Source organism: Ornithodoros turicata, chromosome 9 (genome assembly GCF_037126465.1).
Source record: "Ornithodoros turicata isolate Travis chromosome 9, ASM3712646v1, whole genome shotgun sequence".
In the NCBI taxonomy this organism is placed as follows: Eukaryota; Metazoa; Arthropoda; class Arachnida; order Ixodida; family Argasidae; genus Ornithodoros; species Ornithodoros turicata.
The window spans coordinates 41,777,607-41,794,535 of NC_088209.1; positions in this window are offsets into that span (position 1 = coordinate 41,777,607).

Consider the following 16,929-nt stretch of genomic DNA (forward strand, 5'->3'; position numbering starts at 1 on the left):
TCGGCGAGGGAGAGAAGAGAGAGAGAGATACATGATGACGATGACGATGATGACGGCGAGGGTGATGCGCTCCTCCGGAGCGCTTTTTCGGTTTCGGCTCATTTGCATACCGAAATTCAGCGATGGGTATTTCACGGCACGCGCTCTTTTTTTAGAAGTTTCAAAAGAGTAGATTTCAACGATTGTCTCACGTTCTCTTTCTCTCGCTTCTGCCCGGAATTCCCTAATGAAAGAGTTAATTAACGAATTTCAGGTGATTATCCATGTTGTGTAGTTACATACTTTCTTCCAGAAGATGTCCGCCTGCCCGTAGAACTCAACTGCAAAAACAACATCTATGCTGCTCTCATAGTTTAAGAAAAAAGTTATGTAAAGGCTAAAAAAAAAAAAAACACCCTGTATGGAAGGGTGGGAAGATGTTTTTCGTACATGATTGAGATCGTTAGCTCGGGTTAATCAGCAGAAAGTCATTCAACGTGGCTGTAACTGTAGGCCCCTTCTACTGTGTTATCCAACCATCGAATAAGAAAAGGCCTGAGCTTGGTCGACAAGGAGGGCAAGAAACACAAACATGGAGCGCTCAACCAGCCACCAACAGCAATATAGAGCTTCCCGTGTTATGCAAACATTGCAGCGACTGAAGCACACACGTCACAGTGGTCGGTGCCGACCACTCTTGGAACTATTCGTGGGCAGATCACATGCCACTTACGTAGTTCTCGAGGAACTCAAGACAGCACTTTTCTTTCTTCATTTTTGATTTCTCTTTTCTTTTTTTTTCTTTTTTTACGGTACGGCGTGGAAAAAGGGGCAAGAGAAAGTGACAACACCTTTCACCGAGAAGAAAAAGTGGTCGGAGCGCAATACAGTGAAACTCCTTTATAGCGAACACCTTTTTAACGAAAATACCACTACAGCAAATTTTTTTGCGGTCCCGCTGGAGCCCTATAGGTCCAATAATGGACATCCTTTTTAACGAAAATACCTTTACTGCGAAATTTTTTTTGCTGTCCCCTGAGTTTCGTTGTAAAGGAGTTTGACTGTACATCATAAAGCCGCTCCAAGGGCTGGCGGATTACACGACGGCTCGCTTGTGCTTGTCGCGTCTTCGTCCGTATTTTCGGTGTGCACTACATTTCGATTAATTCGCCAACGTAGCTTCCCCGAGGCTTGTTTGGCCAAGGCTTCTCGCAAAAAAAAACATTTCCTTTTGGAGAGTAGACGACTTCAGAAAATCCCAGAGTGCTTAGCGTCACTTTGAACTTTCGGGGGATGGGTTGTCGGAAAGGAGGAGAAGATCTCCAAACTACTGTTTAGATTTCTCCTATCTTGTCCCATTATACGCGACCGTGTCAAGGTCAGCGAAAACGAAACGCGATGGCCCGTTCTCCCTTCTACCATGATAGTAAGCGCCCAGCATGCAACGCGTGCGCAAGGAGCACTGGGATTTGCTGAAATCGTCTATTGTCTGTCTGAAACAAAAGTTTCGCTCCAGACGGGATCACAGTTTTTATAAGCTTTTAGATGCTGAGCTAAGTCAGAAGCCATATTATTCCTATGCGTCCTCATTCTCTCATTCAAACATTGCAAAAGTTTGTCCTATACATACGAAATCCCATTTTAACGGGATACAATGCACAACGTTCTTGACGCAAGAGACAGAGTTTAGGGTTTTAATGACTTTTGCCATGACCCGAGTGAGAACTGGAAGAGGGAGTTAGCTTATCAAGACGAAACTCATCTCGAAATAAAAGTCTTACGTCGTGTTTATCCGAAATGTCGCATCCGTCGCAGTCCATTCCGAAATTACAGCTCCGTTTTACTGCTCGATCATCACCGACAATAACTCCGAAAATCTGACGCGAATTAGTGGAGTAGTTTCTGCGCAATTTGATGGAATGCACGGCAAGAGCAGACGGCTGATGTTGAGAGAGAGAGTATGCCGGAATTCCCTCTCTGGAAATCGGAGAAAACGTCACTAGGACAAGGCCAATCAGTGGCCGGAGGGCCTTTGGGACCGACCGGCGGGTGGGAGGGTCGGGGAACGGTGCTTCATCCTCAGGTCCCCCGCCAACACGGGGGGGGGGGGATATGTTTATTAAGAAAAAGAAAGGAAAGGTCAGCCAGACGAAGGTCGGCTTGCTATTCCAAACAAAAAAGGCAAACGGGGACCGTTCGTTGTCGGTGGTGATAGCTCGGTTTTTGTAATTTCGTTACTTACAAAAACACTCAGAAAGGGTTCATAATACTGAGGGGGCTGTGCAATGAAACAAAGCATTTCTATGAAATATGGTTTTTGTCCAGCACTTTTGCAAGGCGTGCAACTGCGCGCTATTCATTTCGATATATGTATTCTACCACGTAGAAGTTGTAAGCCAAAAGCTAGAGCACACCCACGGGACGACTTATGAGAATAGTACAAATCATTGGTACGGTGCACTGCAACAGGAAGTGACAAAAAGAGGAGAAGAAAGAAAAAAAAAACGTCTGAGAGCTTGTACTATACTTGTACCAACGTGGTCGTCGTCGTCGTCATGAAATACGACAGGGACGCAGACAGAAAAGCTGTAAATGTCGCAGTACAACTTTGAGAAAAATAGAGGGTCAGTTGTATTGTAGTGACATGAAAGAGAGGTGTGATAAACATGTTAGGTCTTGCAATGAACGGGTTACGTTCGCCATACCCGAGATGTGCCTGGCAGAGATTTTTCGTGTTTGAGAAAGGTTGCGTTGCCCCTGCGCTACAGGGGAACTCAGGGTACAGGGTGCGAGATTGTTTCTGAACTTCCTTCAATCGCTGTGCACTTCGACGGCTGTGAAATTTGGAAGGAAAAATACGTTTTCTGCTTTGAGTCGTTAAAGGTACCGTAAAGCAGTTGAGGTGCAATCTCGGAAGATTTATCTATTCGATAGCCTGACCCCCTCTATACTCTTACGTCACATTTTACGTCACAATAGCGCTCATGGTTTTTTCTTTGAGAAAATCAACATGGAAAATTACGGGCAGCACTGTGTCGAAGTGGTCACCAACCAACTGCGCATTGCTCGTCAAGCACGGCGACAAAACGACATTGCATGCTCATAACCCTGTATCTAAAACAAAAGAAGTCGGCTACATATCGGCTACTAGCCATCGGGACCAGCGAGCCAATCGGAACATAGATCTGCAGCCGCGTTTATCAGCATTATCAGCCTATCAGCCCACGCGTTTTTCCCGCTTCTTGCACACCACAGCAAACTATAACCTCGAACCGATCTTCTCGTGACGTCACATGTTTGTAAACAGATAGTCGTCTATGTATCTTGTTGCACTGGGTTTATGAGCAACAAGCTCTCTAACTACGCCGTCACCATGAACTGCCTGTCTGCTTCTTTCGGCGCCTCTGAATTCTGGGGCGGCCTGGTTGCAATTTATGGATGTGTCTTCAGGAACGTAACTAAGTTATGGACAGCTCGTGAAAGTGGTACCGAGTTAAAGTTAGTTTTCCTCGTTTCCTTGCTTTTCGTGTTGGAAATGTAAATAGTCGCAGCTACAGTTCGCAAATTAAGGTACTTACAAAAGGAAAGCAAGGGACTCGCAACAAAAACCTTGTTATTCAGAACTCGTTAAAAGCATTCCGTGCGTGAAGCTTCCACGTTAACCTTTCTCGTTTGGAGAATGCCAAGTGTGTGTGTGTGTGTGTGTGTTTTCCTTTTTCATTTATTTCTTTGTGAATTTTTTTAATAATCCAACTAACCGAGTGTTGCGCACGCGCTCTTTTCCCCATCGCAAGTTATTTGCCTTTGTTTGTTTGTTTGTTTGTTTGCTTATTTGTTTGTAAAAGAAAAAGATAAATTACTTTGTGCGTGCTTTGTTGTTCGTATTTACGGCTCTGTTTCTTGAGTTGAGTTCAGTTGAGGAGAAAAAAAAACGGAGAAATAGGCACTCATTACGAGAGCCGGCAACGCCAGATAACAAAAACGGCTAACTACAATAACAACAGTGAGTGACAGAGACATTCAGTCAGTTACTCACACACACTGTCAGTAACACTGTGTCCACCAGTGATGGCCAGTAGTTAACTACGTGTAGTTAAACTACTAGTTAGACTATCTGATTGGAGTTAAAAAGTAGTTATCAACTACTTGCAGAAATGTAGTGTGCAACTACTAGTTAAACTACCATTTCGAGTAGTTAACTACAATAGTTAGGTCACTGCAGGAGGTTAGGTTACAGTAGTTAGGTTACTGCAGTCGTCAACTACTTCCGAATTTGCCGCAAGCTTTATGGCACAACTACGCTTCCCAGTTTTACCTTGAGCTTGATGAGAACGGAGGTGCAGCGTAATTCTGCCGTGCATATGTACGAAATCTTCTCTTTTTGTCACTGCTTGTGATACTGGCGTCCAATCACACTATAGAATGGGATTGGTGCTGATGGACAACGTTAAGTAGTTAGAGATGTAGTTAAAATACGTTGCAGTAGTTAAAGAAGCAGTTTTAACTACCTCCCCTGAAAAGTAGTTGAACTACTAGTTAAACTACCCCATCGCAAAGTATTAGTTGTAGTAAAGTAAAGTAGTAAAGTAAAGCAAAGCAAAGTAAAGTAGTTGCAAAGTAAAGTAAAGTAAAGTAGTAAAGCAAAGTAGCAAAGCAAAAGTAGCAAAGTAAAGTAGTTGTAGTTAAACTACTGTAGGAGTAGTTCGTGGCCACCACTGGTGTCCACCAACTTGGGGTCCGCGCAAAATCGCACAAATGCGTGGAACTGATGGTCGGGTGACCAAGGGCCCAGAACACAACATCGAAAGGCCTGCCATCCAGCCGAGCTAATAAAGAAGCTTGTAGATATAGTCGGTGCTGCTGATACCGTGGACAAGATAATAAGATATGTTCAGTGCCCTCAACAGTCCAAAAGGAACCGCAGTTAGGTGAACCTGCCTTTGCAACAGCAACAACAACAGATGAATTAATGATAAATAATGGGGAAATTTCCAAGGTTTGTGAAGAAGACTGCGGTTGTAGGACACATTGAGGCGGAGCCGGTAGTAATGCGGCGCAAACACGCCCTAAGGAACGATGTCGGGGAAGTAGAGGCAAACTCCGGGTCAACGCGGTGTAGAAGCGAGGCGCGAGCCCCGCCAGAGAGCCACTGTGCCTCAGCCATCACTCTAAGAAAAAAAGGAGTAAAACGGGGAGTAATTGTAGCTTCTACTCCCCTAGTCTGCAATTACTCCCCATTTTAGTCCCCTAACCCGACATTTAGTCCCGACATTTACTCCCCAGTACTGCAAATTGTCACTAAACTTCGCGAATGGTCTCCTGAATGCAACAGTCTACGTAAATATGTGCCCTTGGTCAATTTGAACGCCATCAGACTGTATAACTCAGACAACGTAGCAATTTTCCATCCACACAGAGTAAGAAACAGTTAGCGCATCTTTCTTGGCAAATTGTGCCCTAGTATGGCGCAAGATTTTATATCACTCGATATATCACGGTTGAGGGTTTGCTTCAAAGTATTTTCATGCATGCGCACCAATTATGTACCTGAGACTCTTACAACAGCGCGTGAAATGCGGTCTCCACTTTGTGACATTCATTTACTCCCGTGCGTTTACTCCCGAAAGGGACTATTTTTGGTGGCAATGCATTTAGTCCCCAAACGGAGTAAAAGTACTCCTTTTTTTCTTAGAGTGCAGTTGGCGGCGCAGAGCAGTAAACGTGGCCCCTAACGTCGGGCTTGCTGTAACAGATGAGTCGTGACGCACGTTTCTGATGTGCTTTGCGTGCAGCAGCGTCGACCGCATCATGCCCAGGTACGCTGCAATGTCCTGGGATGAGTGGGATTCATTTGTGCAAGAAGATATGTCTTTTCCAGCAGCCACCGCCTCTGTGTGTAGTTTCTCAGTTTTATTCTACAGGGTGTTCAAAATTAAGCTTTCACTAGCACTTTATATATAGGCGAACAAAATCAAAACTGGTGGTATTTTTCTGTTCCTTGAGTAAGAAACAGGTGCTACATAATTAGCAGCACCTGTTTCTTACACGAGTAGCGTAAAGTTATCATCCGGTTTCCTGTCATCGCTGTGTTTGCGTAGCGCTCGTTAAAGCTTAATTTTGAACACCCTGTATATGCTTCTACTCCCAGATCAGAATTCTATTAATTTTCTATATATTGCATGTATTTTTTTTAAGTTCTGATCGATTATTTTATCCTTATGACTCACTCTTATGAACTCTGTTCTATACGATGTCGATCTGTACAGGTTCGCACATCACAAGGGCATGAACTCTTCCTCACCGGTATAGAGGCTAGAGTGACTTCGCAAAGTACGATATTTTGAAATGCCGACCCGGACGCACGACGTAGCAGGACGCACGAAACATCGGAGTGAAACGGGGAACCTTTCGAAGCGTGAAATTCAATTTGAGCAGCGAACGAGACATCGAGTTGGCGTCGGAGTTTGACAGGAAAGCCCAGGTTCGCTTTGCGTGCCCACGCTATATACTCAGGCGGTGAAGCAATAATATACGGGAAGCAGAAATAGCCCTCAATGCTATGGTGCAAGCACTAATGAGGCTTGTAGTGTAGGTGGAGCGCAAGAAATCCACTTTAAAGTGCACCATCCGCCGGTAATCAGATTAAGATGTACTGCTTGCGACACACTTGTCTGGAATCGACAGCTTGCGGTTTATCCTGTCTGAAATCTGCGGGTGTTGCAAGAACGTTTCTTGCGACTAATAGAGACGTACGCCATAATTAATACCCCGTAGGTGTTTATCAGCCGAACGACACAATTGTGCAACACCTGGAGATTCCGCACTGAATAAACCGCGAGCTTTTCGATTTCAAACAAGTATGTCGAAAGCAGTATACCCTATACTGTCAGGCATGTGTATGAGTTGCAATTCCAAGAAAGGAAATCGTGTCACGTGATTTCGGTTTTTGAAGTGACGTAGCATGCAGTCGTGTATGTCGAACGAATGCAGGGAAAGAAGACGGCGAAGAAGCCTGTGTTGTCATGAACGTAAGCAAATTACGTTTTTTTTTTTGTAGTATCTCATTAACTTACGTTGGTAATATAGTTATCTGTCCCATAACACCCCTTGTCTCATTGAAAATTGAATATCATTTCCAGCGTATTGTATTCCCAATGCATGTCACCCGTTCGTGCTGCGTAGAGCTATACACAGCGAGAAAAAAAAAGTAATTTGCAGATGATGGCAGTCATGATACGTAAAGCATTAGGGCAGCATTATAATAGAGTATGTACTCCGTTTTGCTACTAAATTTATTGTCTTTTTCAAACGCTTTTAAACAACAGCGTGGAATCGAACTTTTCAGTCAGAACTGGTCGTGATGATATACTCCAAGCAAGCTGAGCCAATAAAAATGCTGAAGATTATATGAATGACTATGTAAATATGCTAAAGTTTAAACGAGGGCAGTGCTTTGCAAATTGTGTGGAATCGTCCTTTGTCCAAAGAGACAAAATAGATTTCTAAGGCACATGTATGTACGGAAACATTTAATTTACGCTTTTTTATTCCTATTTACCATTTGACGTGGCTAATTACTATTACGTTTTCCTTCCTAATTACTATTTGACGTGGCTAATTACTATTTGACGCAATCGAGATTACGCAGTACGTGTCCGAGTGCAAAACTGAATGGCTTCTCCAAACTCATTCGGTCAGGGAATGTCATTTCCGTGTAATGTCACTATGTGTTCCAGTGTGGCAGCGAACGAATGCTAGTGCGAATGTCCATTAGCTGGATGTGACATTCAATTTTCCATGTGCCGCAAGTATTGTGTACCGTAAAATCTTACCAGGGCAGGTTAAGGAGTGCTGAGAAATCAGACAAACAATAAATGAACAGTCGCCATCAGGAAATCGGGCTTTTTTCGCGAATCAATCAGGTCTTACCGCTTCATCGTTGGCATGCCAATAATGAAGTGAAAAGTGTGCTCCCTATGTGTACGTATTTTCTTTCACGCCTTGCGTCTCGATCGGCGCCTTTACCCTCATCATAACCAATCCACAGGGCCAGCAGGGCGCTGCATAATGATGAAGACGGTGCCCAGTGCAACAACAGACTCGATCCAAACATTGGCTTTCCCGACCTGAGCCTTCCGCATAAAATCTGAGTGGAGCTCAAAATATCGGCGGCTCCAGGCTTATCTCTCTTCTTAACGGATTGCTTTATCTTGCTCCTCTCTGCTGATGTTAGTTGAGGTTATGCTGTTGCGGGATTATCTAAAAGAAAATTAAATCTCCATTGCAAAACATTCCATTAGCTGGCCTTCTACTATCAGCTTGCGGCAAAATCATTTCCACTTCTAACGTTTTTATTGCTTGCGGACTCCAAAATATCATCTCACGAGGATGGGAGCCGCCAGGATTTTTTCGGGGGGGGGGGGGGGGGGGGGGGGGGGGGGGGGGTCACGGTACGAGATCTGAACCTAATTCTGTGCGTCGACTGCGCCCGCGACTATCATTGCCTCGAAGTAGAAACCCTACGTTTTTTGAACGTAGAGAAAAATCAAAAAATATTTTTTTTAATCATAATTTGTGATTACGTTGCGACGGCAATGTTTACTTACAAGATGTTCACTTACAAGGGGTACTTACTGTGTTGTTTCTACGTCGTCCATGCAGCAGTTTTCTCCGTGTCTCTTTTTTCTTTCTTTTTTTTTTCTATAATAACTCTGCGCAGTAAGTTTTGACTGTATTCTACTACTCCCCTGTTCTAATGCTCTTCGAGCGACGCAGGTTCATAAATAAATTACATAAAAATCACGACGGAAAGGAACCGATCCGAGGCTACTACACAAACTGCCAAGGACACGGTTAGAGCATTCATCGCATGAGAACAACGAAACTATAGGCAGTAATCAAGAAGCGTGGGTTCGAATACCGTCGCTTTATGTCTACTGACATAACCGTAAGAAGTTCTCTGCTATCATCGCTCCTGTCTACAGCATATGGGCATAATATCGAGAAGCATATCTTAGTAGAGCACTTAGGGCCTAAGTGCTCGACTCTCGGAAGCCGCCGAATTTGACTTGAACGCAGGCCCGAGAAAGTGGTGCTTTTAATGCCCCACGCAGCTGCTCGCGTGATGCGTGCTTAACCGAAGCGTCTCCCCGAAGAAGAAGAAAACGTGGTTACGAGCTAAAGAAGAAACGAGATTAAAATACCGAAGGTACATCCAAAGCCTGCTGCAGATTTCTGGAAACTGATGCAGTCGTGCCTGGTGGGAGCACTGAGAGGTGACCTTTCCCCTTCTTATTTTTTTCCCCCTTATTTTATTCCTTCTTTTCTTTTTTTTATAAAATGAGCTTTCTTTTTCTTTTTTTTTTTTTTATAAAATGAGCTTCTCCGAAGGAACGAAGAGCGCAGGTCGCCTTCAGCGCGCGCGCCGCGTTCAGCACGCACTTCAAAAATTCTCGACTCTTGGAAAGAGCGTATCGGAGAATGAGGGATGGGAGAGGATACGTCGTGACGTCTCCTGTTCCCCTGTCATGTGACTCGTGACGTTGACCGGTGCCGCCCAAGGGACTAATAAGCAGCGTGTGTAATCTGGAGGAGAAAGAAACGAAGAAAGGGCAAGAGGATTTGCCGACGTTACGGGAGGTATCTTGACTGCCGTCCGCGTCTGCTTTCTCAGACTGCTTTTGTAAAGTTTCTAAATACATACACCGAAAATGTTTTACATGACGACTTCCGATGCTACATGAATGAGTTTCGAGCCACGTTAACTGTCACCTCATTTTTCCTTTAATATAACCATTTTTGTTCTTTCAAACGCTGTTCATGAAGCCAGTGGTATACTGTGGAATATTAGAGAAAAACGAAAGAGGTATATTTAGGGACGAAAACAATAACCAGCGCTTATTCACACGTATAATGATGCTCAACTCAAAGTACACGAAATCTCGGCAACATAGAAAGTGTGGTGTTGATCACCATTGTTCTAAAAGATATTTAGGCGTTCTTTATAGGCTCCAAACGCGGCAGTCAAAAAATGTTTGACAGTAATTAACGGCTGCGCTGAAAGCTGAAATCATTTGCAGTCAGAAGTTTGTTATTACAATTACCAGAGTAAGAACAACGTTGTTATGTCGTTGCCCATGCCGTGTTTTCTAGGTCGACCTACCGGCGGAACTCTTATTTCATCCTGTACACAATAAATCAAACACAGCAACAACAGAAACTGACAAGACGAGCGCGGGTCATTATTTTACCCTGTCGGAGTAGAGTGCTCCGTCAAATCCACGCGGCTCTCTCGAGGCCCTTCCTCGCGTTATCTCCCTCGTGTGCACAGAAAGCGTGAAACCCGAAGCGGAAGTTTTCTTCTCTTTTATATTTATATATATATATAATGCAGAAAAAAAAAGCCATTAAAGAAACAAATAAATGATACTAGACGTGTTTGAAATTCAAACTTACAGATTTCAAACCAATTTCAAACACGTTTAGTATCATTTTTTTGTTTCTTTAATGGCTTTTTTTTTTCTGCATTAAAATTCACTGGCTTGCACTGTGGCATTGAGGAGTGCTCAGTCACCCTCCCAGGTGTATATCGCTCGCTGAGTGACCCCTGGTTTGCCAATTCGGAACGATGCGCAGCTACCCATGGCTGACGAGCCGCAAACACGGCGAAACACGTGTTCTCTGGTGCTGCCGCATCGTTCCATGAGTATCTATCTATATATATATATAAGTGAAATAATAAGACTTGGACTACAGATTACAGGAACGTTAGAAAAAACTAATTTATTTATTGGGCAATTTAACACATAGATTAAAAAAGAGTTAAAGAGAAGTTTTTTTTAACGTTCCTGTAATCTGTAGTCCAAGTCTTATTATTTCACTTTTATTCAACTTCGTAGCCGTCTGATATATTAACCTATTTGTCCTATATATATATATATATATATATTACGAAAGGTTATTAAACATACAGTTTTTGCGTTACATAACCCGCCGGACCGATGGAAGTTGCTTCTTTACCATGTCCTGTAGCGTTGTTGCATCATTTCTGCACCATTCTAACGTTGATGCCATCCTATGATGCATCGTTTCTCGCTCACACTCGCAGGCGTTGTCTCAAAACCAGTGTTACACATAACTCGGAAAATGTACACTTTCAGGAAGGCGAGCTTCACGAAATTGTTGCGTCTGCTAGCGCTCAAAAGCAGACACAGCTCGCGCTGATCTTGTCCGCGTAGGTGTCAGAACCGGGCTTGTATCGGTCCGCTATCCGTGGAAACGATCCGCTACCAGTCGCACAGGCACCCACTTGTAGCCACGGGCTTCACTGTCTGAAATCGTCCGCGAAGCCTGGCTGATGCAGAAGGCACAATGACTTCGTGTGCTGTTGTGGTCAACGGGGGAGATGAACACGCCTTCTGCAGCCTATATAGATGGCGTGGGTCTCACCCCGTTGCCAGATCGAAAAACAGCACTTTCACGCGTCAAAATCGATGGGGGGGGGGGGGGGGGGGGTTAATTATTTAGTGGGATTGGAAAATACCAGAAAACTTTAAAGGAATTCTCCCCTCCAAAAATGTTTCGTTCATTCTTTTTTTTTTTTTTTTTTTGCGGCGGATTGTGCAGCCAATAACGTGTGCTATCCCAGAGGAACATGATGAGTGCGCGCGCGAGAGAGAGGCCTTCCATCTGCACACCCTCTAGAAACCCCTCCATTCATTCAGAAAACTCATGGGTGGGGAGGAATGCATTACAAAGTATTAGCTCTCTATATGTTTTGCGCGCGCGCAGAATCACCAATGCTGTCCTTTACGTACGCCGTCGCCTGTGCGTATGTAAGGGATAGCGTGATGGTAAGGTAGTGGTAAGGGAAGGGGTATAGCGAATGTGAGGGATTGCGCAGAAGCACCGTGCTATCCCTTATGTACGCCGTCGCCTGTGCGTATGTAAGGGATAGCGTGGTGGTAAGGTGGTGGTAAGGGAAGGGGTAGCGTATATGTAAGGGATTGCGCAGAAGCACCGTGCTATCCCTTACGTACGCCGTCGCCTGTGTGTATGTAAGGGATAGCGTGGTGGTAACGTGGTGGTAAGGGAAGGGGTAGCGTATATGTAAGCGATTGCGCAGAAGCACCGTGCTATCCCTTACGTACGCCGTCGCCTGGGTGTATGTAAGGGACAGGGTAGTGGTAAGGGAAGGGGTAGCGCATGTAAGGGCTTGCGCAGAAGCACCGTGCTATCCCTTACGTACGCCGTCGCCTGTACGTATGTAAGGGATAGCGTGGTGGTAAGGTGGTGGTAACGGAAGGGGTAGCGTATGTAAGCGATTGCGCAGAAGCGCCGTGCTATCCCTTACGTACGCCGTCACCTGTGTGTATGTAAGGGATAGCGTGGTGGTAAGGGAAGGGGTAGCGTATGTAAGGGATTGCGCAGAAGCACCGTGCTATCCCTTACGTACGCCGTCGCCTGTGCGTATGTAAGGGATAGCGTGGTGGTAAGGTTGTGTTAAGGGAAGGGGTAGCGTATATGTAAGGGATTGCGCAGAAGCACCGTGCTATCCCTTACGTACGCCGTCGCCTGTGCGTATGTAAGGGATAGCGTGGTGGTAAGGTGGTGTTAAAGGAAGGGGTAGCGTATATGTAAGGGATTGCGCAGAAGCACCGTGCTATCCCTTACGTACGCAATAACGTACGATGCACTAAAACTCTCCATTCATTCCAGTCCGCTCACTGTAAGTCCTATCGGCTCGTCCAGCCGGTCTTTGCCCACTCGCTTGTATCCTGTTGCATGTGAGCGGATTACACGGTTCTTCTCCCCTTTCGTTATAGCTGCCAACAACGTTGTATACACGCATTCTCTAACTACAGTGCTGCCTTTAAACGACGCCCACACTTTGTCCAGTGGTTTCCTGTTGCACGCCTTGTTAAGTTTAATTGCCTCTTCTGGGACCGAGGGTAATCACTATGCTTGTTTGAGAAATCGCCACTGAAGGCATCCTCGTAAATTTCGTCGGGCTTAGCGGGATTAATTTTTGGTAACCGCTTAAAATTGCCCATCTCTAGCCGAGTGTTTACGACATTACTGAGATTAATGTGGGTTGCGTATGAACACTACTTTGAAAGCCATTTTCATGAACTGGTTCGATTTCTAGCTGAGTTGTGTGAGAAGGAGTCTATATTGTATGGTATAAAAAACACTCAGTTTCATTTCCTTACCGCTTTTTTCCTCTTTTTTTTTTCTTTTTCATCACATCACCATCACCAGCTCATATCGATAAGTTCAGTATCATCTTCCTAATTATGGCATTGTACGAGATTTATTTTTAGCTCGTTACTCTAGGAAGGGACAATACAAAGAGGCAAGCCTGGATGCCAATCCTTCTTATTTGGTACAATTCACTACAGTGTTTGAATTTGGAACATGTTTACACGCTGACGTATTGAGAGCATAAAATGCAACAAGCAACCGTTCAAGTCTTTAAAGTCCAAGTGTTTAATCCATGTCTTATCCTTCTTTCACCTTTTGTTAGTTTATCTTTTATTCTCTTATTCCTTTCTTTTATTTTTTATTTTATTTTTGCGGAATACGAAGTCGACATACTGTTTGGCTGACCTCTCCTGCCCCTTTTTTCCTCTCTTCTAATAAATATATCCCCCCCCCCTGCAAGTTCCTCATGTGAAATCTTGTACAGTGTTCGTCCGGAACATTACGTCTGACTTCACCTGAAGATTCACGCTCTCTGTTCACGTTCACCGTTGTTCACTGTTCGCTGTTCCTGTTCCGTGCTTGTCAAAAATAACGTGTTTAAAAGTAACAAAAGTGAAAAAAAAATGCACACATGGAGGTTGTGCATGCGCAAACGCAGTGAACGACCTCCTAGTTTTCCAACAGACTACTATATCTGATGGCGGGTTCCCCGTTCAACGAATTAGCAGAGCAAGCGTTTGGGCTGGTTGGTTCATATTGAATTAAAAACAATTAAAAACCCGGTCCTTGTCCTTTTATCCTCTGTCCTTGTCCTACCCAGCACTGCGGGTTTTTAATTGTTTTTAATTCAACGAATTAGAACCGCGGATGTTTCACGACATCAATAGACGAGTTCAGAAAATCCCAGAGTGCTTAGCGTCGCTTTGAACTGTGGGAGTTTACTAATACGAAAGAAACGGGTGGCCTCCCAACCGTTCCGATTTCTTCCCTGCCGGTCCATTGTCTACGACGTGTCAAGGTCAGCGAACGCAAAATGTGAAGGATTATTCTTCGTTCCCCCGCTCAGCAAGCGCCCAGGATGCAACGCGTGCGCAAAGAGCACTGGGATTTTCTGAACTCGTCTATTGAAAGAAAATGACTGACTTCAGTGACAACAACGCGATGTTTCTTGACTGCAGAACGCAGTCAAAAAAGTTGTCTACAGACGCGTTATCGTAAGACGTCTACGTCATTCACTCGCGTATCAACGTCATCATCCATCTTGGAAAGCTGTATAAACACGGGCTTACGCATCATTATGCAGACTAGCTCCATCCTCCCCCACACAAGTATTATTAAAGTAGAGACATTATTAGACATTATTAGAGTAGAGAAATAGAGAGAAGCAAGAAGTTCCAGTTTCATGTTTGTTTTCCTCTTTGTTCTTTTGTTTTTCTTTTTATTTATTTGTTTTCCTTTTTCTTTGTTTTTCCTTTTGTTTGCCTTTATTTTCCCCCTTTTTTCCTGGGAATAGCAAGCCGCCATACCGGTGGCTAACCTTTCCCTCTTATTTTTTTATATATAATAAACATATTCCCCCCCCCCAAGAAGTTCCACGAAGAGTAATGCGTAGAATCATCATCTTTCACCAATTATTAGAGAGGTCACGTGACCCTCAAGATACCAAAGGAGGGAACTCGCCAGACACGTCGTCATTGTTTGAGTTTTTTTTTGCTTTGCAAACTAACACTACTAGGTTAGCGCACGTCCCGGGGAAGGACATCTGGAGAGACGACAGCTTCTTTGCGGTGCCAACACTGAATAATCCCGCCTAATCCCGTACGCGACGTGTGTCGCCCACGCTGAGCTATTTTTTGCAACCTCTAACGCGACAAGACTTGCGCTAATGCTATATATACTGGACAGGCGCAAGGCAAAAACTACAAAATCAAGCGGCATGGCCTCGTGGGTAATGGACGTTCTTTCATAACGGCCTATGCGCATGCGCATGACCTTGAGGCGCCGGAGAGGGTTATTTCCGTCTTCACTAGATGGCGCAGTATGGGAACGACAGGAGTGGGGAGACCGCACGAACGGCGCGAGCTCGTCCGTCCTAGAGTCACTAAATAGGGGACAGAGTACCGCATTCCTTTTCCGCGCGGAAGCCGCCGTTCGGTGTCCGCGATTGGGCCGATCGTGTCACGTGGTTTCTCCTTCCAAAAACCCGTCGTCATGTTGATTCCCCTCTATCCAAAACCGGTTTCCTCTGTTGCGAGCTGGCTCGCCTGCGCGCTGTTCACCGGCGGTGAAGGGGGAGATTGGCGTCCCGTTGCTAGGCGACGCCGCCGCGCCGGACCCAAGATGGCGGTCTCGCTCGCCGGCGTGGCTCAGTGTCGCTACTCTGCTCCCTATTTGGTGACTCTAGTCCGTCCCACTCCGGACCGGTTTTGGTCCTTTGCGCTATAACCACGTGGATTTCTTTCGACGCGCTCCGAGCGTGGTTCGCTGGAGAGCCGCTAGGGGAAGCCAAGGTCGTGCTGAAGACTGGGAGGTGGTGGGTTTGAATCCTATACCACCGGCTGTGCTGTCTGAGGCTTATTCCCTCGGTCTCCCGGCAAACTTTCCTGACGAATGTCGGCACAGTTCCCCCTGAAGTCGGCCCAGGACGCAATCGAACCCCCTGTCCCTCACTATATACTCCCTGCTGTCCTCTCGAAATCTGCCCACGCCTGTACGCCGCTCGTAGCCACGGTTGCTTCGCGGAGCCAACACGGAATAAGAAAAAGTACAAAATACCTGAAGCGAAAATCTGCAGCCTCTACTTAATGTCGGCTGCTATACTTGCTCTCCCCCGCCCCCTCTCTCTCTTTCTCTCTCTCTCTTTCTCTCTCTCTCTCTCGTTCTTGCGTTCTGCCTCTCTGCCCGTATATCTGTGTGTTCGCGTTTCTAACCCGTGCGGTTCCCGCATGCTATAGTACATGTTTCCCTTTTAGCGTCCCCTCTCAGGGTCGTGGAAAGTTCAGCTATTTCTCAAGCTCGATAATTAGAGCGGGTTGCACGTAATTAATTAAGGAGGAGCCGGAACAGACAGCAGTATATGGTACAGCGTAACCATCGTTTGGTTGCGTATAACGGGTTGACTCTATCGCTAGAGTGTAAGTGTTAGAAAAGAAATACCATCCCGTATTACACTGTCCGATAAACAGCCGTATTGGATTACTAACCCTCGGAAGAGTGACGCTTAGTATGAGTTAAGCAACGCTAAAAGCCTATTTTCTGTCTGTCCCGCGGACCCCCCAATAATGCACTCAGAAGCCTTTATCCCATACACAGTATGACAGTATTATCAACTCCCACACCGCGGTGATCTGCTTCAAAATCCTCTAAGGCACGGCGTGTATATTACGCTGGGTGTCGAACGCAGGCACACAATTTCGTACCGGACAAGCGGGCAAGAAATAATGCAGCGACACGGCTTTTACTCGTCATGTCTCGACGAGTCAATCTCTATGCGAATGACGACTTCAGAGTAAACCCAGCAGAGCCGTGTACGAAGTCCCACAAAAACATTGCTTTTCAGACTGCGTACTCAACACATATTCCGCGCTATACACGTAAACTCATGTCGTGCCGCCTCTTTCCGAATTCTTTTCGCGTTCATCTCCAAAAGGGTGTTATTTCCATAGATATTGGCAGTCACGACGATTCGTGTATGGAAACCGGACATGCGCAGTGGGGGGTTTGCTTTGTACCTTGCGACCGTTACGT